Genomic DNA, 6,000 nt, shown 5'->3' with positions numbered 1-6,000 from the left:
TCGGTTTCCTACTTGGTGCACAGCTTCCATTCACTTTAACCTATAATGAAATTATCTTTTAAAACACTAAGTAAGTTTTTCTGGATCAACAATATAAAATGTTTTGAACGCTTCGATGTGGCATGTCGGATCCGGTCAAAACGTCTGGGCCGGGTTTGGGGTGTTACATTTTCGGTTAATCCGGTCAGTTAACCGAATTAACCGAAATTTATATATATTTTTATTTTTGGTTAAAACAAGTATAAAATATATAAAAAAATAACCGACTTAACCGACCGATTAATTTATATTTCTAAAAATTTAACTGAACTGACCGAATACTTATATATTATAATATTATTTATTAAATTCGGTTAATTCGGTTAACCGACTGATTTTGTTCCGAATTAACCGTTAACCGAACTTCCAAAAAATTATTAACCGATCCCCGACCAAATTAATTCAGTTAACCGAATTAATTCAGTTTTACCCGAAATTTGCACACCCTTACCCTTAGTCACTAAAACCAAAAAATACATAAATATTTTATTTTGTTCCTACATTCATCACTTTTTTCTCAAATTTCTTTTATTCTCTTACTCTCTAGAATTTTTACAAAATAGGTGTTCAATATTTCAATACTTTCATGTTGGTCTCCCAATTTGATAACATTTCTTCTTTTTCTTTTCATGATTTATTGATTAATCTTTAAAAAAATTAGGATTATGGCTTTTCTTATGATGGATTAGGATTTTTATGCAAGATTTATTTTTTTATCTTTATTGAATGATTTTAGGATTATTGATTTTGTATGAGATTCCTAACTTCGTGAGTGGGTATTAATTTTTAAAAGATGATTAATGCAAATCCTTAAAGAAATTAGGATTGATTAATACTAACCCTTGAACACTACAACAAAACAGCCTACTGCAACACTTTTTTTTTACTTAAGACGATGCAAAAAAGGTGGGCATAGTTGTCAGCGACGCTTCACCCGACACTTTCAAGAACATCTATAGTGCAATTGGCATAGGTCCTACGATGCTTTTGAAAAAACGTCGGCATAATTCAACATAAGCCAAACTTTATTGAAGGATTGACAAAAACCTAATCAATGCCGACATTTAAAAAAGGTTGAGATAAACCCGTCTGAAACAACCTTAAAAAGATTAAGATAGACCCGTCTAAGACAACCTTAAAAAAGTTGAAATAGACCTTATTTAAAGCAACTTTTAAAAAAAATTAAGATAGGCCGTCTAAAACAACCTTAGAAAAGTTGGAATAAACCTTGTCTAAAATAACCTTAAAAAGGTTAAAATAGACATGTCTAAAGCAACCTTTAAAACAGGTTGGGATAGACTTGTCTAAACTAACCTTAAAAAGATTAGGATAGACACATCTAACGCATTTTTTTTCTATTTTTTATTATTCCAATATTAATTTATTTTCATAAATATTTATAGTGAACAATGATAGAAATTGTGCTTTAAATACATTTAAAAAATCTAAAAGTAAAAGTAAAATAAATGTTGAATATTCACAACAAAAATCAATCCAGCAATTAAAATACATAACATTTAGCCGGAAATGTATGCAACCAGTATCCAACCCAATGTACAGAAGTAAACAAATGAGTTTGAAAATTCTTGCAATTGAAGATAACCCATGAATCATTCCAAATTTCTTGTTCATGGCTACAAGCTTTGGATTAGTCTTGGCAACTTCCTGATTCTTTGACCATCCAATTTCCGCATAATGTTTGCTTCTCTCTCCACTTTGTGCCTTTGCTTCATCATCTGCAATATCGTACATAATCATATCACAAAGTCATTGCATTTATCCAGCTTCAATTTAGCAAATCAACAAGAAAGCCAAGCTAAAATAAAAAAAGCTATATCCAAAAATATAGCAATTAATTGACTTATTTTAAAGGTTCCTAAGAAAATGTAAAACACAAACCAGAAAATGCTTAATGCTGTCAACTCTTGTGCATCATATAACATAAGCATCCACTCCACTGAATCCTATACTATCATTCTAAAAGGTTTATAAGCCTTAAAACATTTTAGACTTGAAATTACAGAAAATAAAAATTCTTTTTCATTTGCCAACCAGCTGAACCCTAGAAATGAAATTGAATTTTACACATTTATATTAATTAACATGACATCTCAGAATTCAAATTTCTATGATCAACAGGAACTAGATAAACCTAATGAGTAACCTCGATGATCATGGGAGTAAAAACGAACAAATTGGATCGATTGAAGGAAAATGCAGAGACTAAAAGATTGAAAGATCCATAATCAAACATCATTAAACAAAATACAAGAATGATTGTTGTTTTTCCACTAGATGTGAAACCCTTGTGCTTGGAACTTTACTTAAAGATTGAAAGATCCAAAATCTTGTTTTTTATTCAGAGTGATCGCGCAACATATTTTATGCTTCCTCTAGTCAAGAATGAGAAGAAATAAATCATGTTGTCATTCATATCATGTGCTTTTCAACCTTATGATGCTTTTAACTTGATTAAACTACATCTATAGATTCCATGTTTCAATGTTCATATAACATGTTTCAAGAGTAAGTAGTGGGTACTTATAAAAATTGCACAGCATTACATAATATTAGTATATTTCCTTGTACATCCTTAGCTATGGTCAATCCAAGATAGTCAAAAGAATCATAGATTGAGTGTGTCTTGAGAAGTTCATGTCTCTATTTTGAAAAGAAATATTCACCTTCATTCATGTCTGTCCAGCTATGCCTTTAACTACAGCAAGAGGAAAACCAACCAATTCTAGTACAGGTCCTTGTTCAATGTGAAGCTGCAGAAATGGAGCAAGTATTATAAATCCAAAACTAAGTTGTTTGGTGAATATCCCAAGATAACCAGTATAGGTTTATTCTCACAATAATGCAGAGCAGGCGAACATACCTCAAAATAACCCCAAATCGATGTAGGATCATACTTCAACCCCAACAGGCTATCCTCTGTAATTTTTATGGAATTTCCCTTGTGAGCATCTTGCACTGTCACACCACTAAACAAGGATTATGCATAAACACACTGATTGTCAACAGCGCAATAAATAAAAACGAAAGAGGTGTTAATTAAGGAAACCTCTTATCAAATATCTTCAATGCTATAACATGTAAAATTCCAGCTATTGCAACACTGCCAAGAAAGAATACAGCAGTATACAAACATAACATAAACATGCAAAATTGGAAAGAATTAGGGTTTGAAACTCACTCGACAAGAAATCCCCTAGTGAAGTTATGAGGAGAACGCTGGAGGTCGGATTTTGGACTGATTAATCACACAAATTGAAATGTGCTTAAAAAAATAGTGGTTGCATGATTAAAACTTAAAAATCTTAGTGCTAAAAAAATAATAATACTAGAAATACAATTAAATTCAAGAATAAACTATTAATTTAGAACTTAAAAAGTCAACAACAAAAAAAGTAAGGAACCAGTACGATTGCTAAGAAATTATACAAAAATCATAATAGTATTTCAATCAAGCAAAATGGGAAATGGGAATTCTTACGAGAGTGGTGAGTTTGCTTGAAACACAACAGTGGGAAGATGAAAAAGAGAAGAGGGAAAGAGGGAGTCGGCTGTGGGTTGATTTCTGGTTTCTGATGGTGGTGGGTTGGTGGCGATAGTGGGAAGAGGAAAAAGAGAAAGTGAAAAGGGTGGTGACTACCGAGTACCGACTGGTGGCCAGTGGGTGTTGGAGTGGCTATGGGAAAAGGAATTAAGAGGGTAAGGAAGTGATGGTGGCTAGGGATTTAGAAAAGTGTTAAGTGACTAAGGGAGTCGGCTGCTGACTAGAAGAAAAAATCCAAACAACGAATATTTCTCTTCTCTTTTTTTAAAATTATTATTTAACTTTTAAATTTTTTTGGGGTGTAAATTTAACTTTTTAATTTAATTTAATATTTGATGAATATTAAAATGATATTAATAAATGTTGGGTATAATAGAAATTAAAGTGAAAGATCTAAACTTTGGTTTTAATTAACAATATTAATATATGTCATTAAAAATAACGTAATTTAATAATTTTTTAATTAAAAAATGCATAGTTTTTAATTTAAAAATGAGAAGAGGTTTTTACTCTTAAATTGTTTCTTTTTAAATAATATTTTTAAGGTTATAATATTTATTAATTTTTAGGTAGGAAAAAGAAAAAAATTTCGTTTGACTTTTCATATGTCGACGCTTTTATATAGTTGGGAAACATATAACAAAAGTCGGCCTAATGTTAGACAAAGCCGACTTTTATTTAAGAGTTGCCTTAGGCATGCATATTTCAACCCTTATACAAAGAGTTGGCCAAAACATATCTCGGCAAGTCTATCCCAAAACTTAGGAAAGTGTTAGCATAGTATTGGACAAAGCCGACTCTTATGTAAGCGTTACATTAGACATGCTGGAAACACGAAAATATATACATTTTTTCATGCTCTTTTTAACTCAAATTCATGCAATTTCGTAGTAATTCTTGTCGAAAAATATATAATAATTATAAAATAATTAAATTGTACTTAAATTATTAACATGTTGAATTTTGATTAATTTTATAATTAATTTTGATTTATTTTTGACATATTTCCACAAATGGCGAAAATTGACTTGGCAAACACTACTAGAAGCGCAAAACTTTTGAAGCATCAAGGTGATTTTTGAAGCACAAAACTTATGAACATACTTACCTACAAAAATTCATTTATCTCTTAACTATACCTCTACATCTATTCAACTGATTAAACAAATTTTAATAAGCAAATGTGTTAATACACATACATACTTATGAAATTAAAATATCTCTTGTACATATCTTTATGCCAATTCAAACAATTAATTCAATCTCATAAGCACATAAAAGATTACGTGAGGTAACAATGTATTTCTACCTTGAAACAGTTTAATCACAATAATCTTGCAAGTTATGCAAACTAATGTTTCGTTGGATACCGTTGCTAATTTAACCCTCAACTACCTTAGATGATTAAACATGCACTGATTAAGTATTGTGTCAATTAATTACAATTTCAATCCGTTTAAATAATTAATTCATTAGTTACCTTACAATTGTAATGCAAGAATAACTTAGTCATGGTTTTATTTAATCAAACATCTTACCAAGGCCTATAACAACACAAATACAATTTTAATAAATTAAGTAGACAAAATGCAATCAACCTAACACAAATTAAATTTAAGCCATATTAATTAAATTAAACATATCAACATCACAAATATTCATAGACATGTTCATCATAACAACAACAAAATTAAAAGGATAGGGAACAATGGAAGGGAATGAAGAGAGAAAATGGAGAGAGAAGTGAAGAAATGAGAAGGGTTGAGATATGTTTGAAGTGAGCAGCAAATAGGGTATTTATAGGTTGAGAAGGCTATTAAAAGTAGCCAAAATCAGTAGCTAAAGACTCTCCCCGTGGTCGGCCACACATGTGGCATGTTTAAAGATTTCAAACATGCTATTTTAAGGTAGGGGCAAATCTAGAAAGGCATAAATAGTGGAAATGTTTGAATGCAATTTGAAGGAGTCTTCAAGGGCCATTTTGCAAGCCAAATAATCAGCCAAGAAAGCTGATTGGGTTAGCATGTGGGACGGTTTTGCGTTGCCTAGTGCTCTGTAACACCCCAAACCCGGCCTAGACGTTATGACTGAATCTGGCGATGTCACATGGAATGGAAGTCGAAAATGAGTTTGTCGAGTTAAAATCGTTCTAATTAATTAGCTTTATCTTAATACAAAGTAAAATGCATATTCTTCGTTATATCTGAAATCATATCTTTTTAGCGGAAGCTTTTGAAAACGTTTATTTTTGGAAAACTGTTCGTGTTGGAAGAAACTTTTGTTTTTAGCGAAATAGAGTTTTACCGTTTAGTCGTTTTAAAACCGTAAAGTAGTTAAGAATCCAAAGTAAAAATCCAGAACAGTCCAAAGTCCCAAAATTTAAATCAAACCCTAAATAA

The 6,000-nt window shown here is 30.9% G+C and overlaps 1 non-coding gene across 2 annotated transcripts; it reads right to left on the bottom strand.

Annotated features, from left to right (window-relative positions):
* Window positions 1–1,524: 1,524 nt before the first annotated feature.
* On the bottom strand, window positions 1,525–3,855 carry LOC107897876 (uncharacterized). Of its 2 annotated transcripts, XR_005903442.1 has the most exons (5): window positions 3,539–3,855; window positions 3,107–3,295; window positions 2,921–3,026; window positions 2,724–2,810; window positions 1,525–1,775 (listed from the first exon to the last, which is right to left on the bottom strand). It is a non-coding gene; the product is annotated as an uncharacterized protein (transcript). The 2 variants fall into 2 exon arrangements; XR_005903441.1 differs by having other exon boundaries at window positions 2,921–3,295; window positions 3,539–3,837.
* Between the last annotated feature and the right edge of the window lie 2,145 nt (window positions 3,856–6,000).

Source organism: Gossypium hirsutum, chromosome A10, assembly GCF_007990345.1.
Source record: "Gossypium hirsutum isolate 1008001.06 chromosome A10, Gossypium_hirsutum_v2.1, whole genome shotgun sequence".
In the NCBI taxonomy this organism is placed as follows: domain Eukaryota; kingdom Viridiplantae; phylum Streptophyta; class Magnoliopsida; order Malvales; family Malvaceae; genus Gossypium; species Gossypium hirsutum.
The sequence above is the reverse complement of the archived record's forward strand: the minus strand, read 5'-3'. Positions and strand labels throughout refer to the sequence as shown.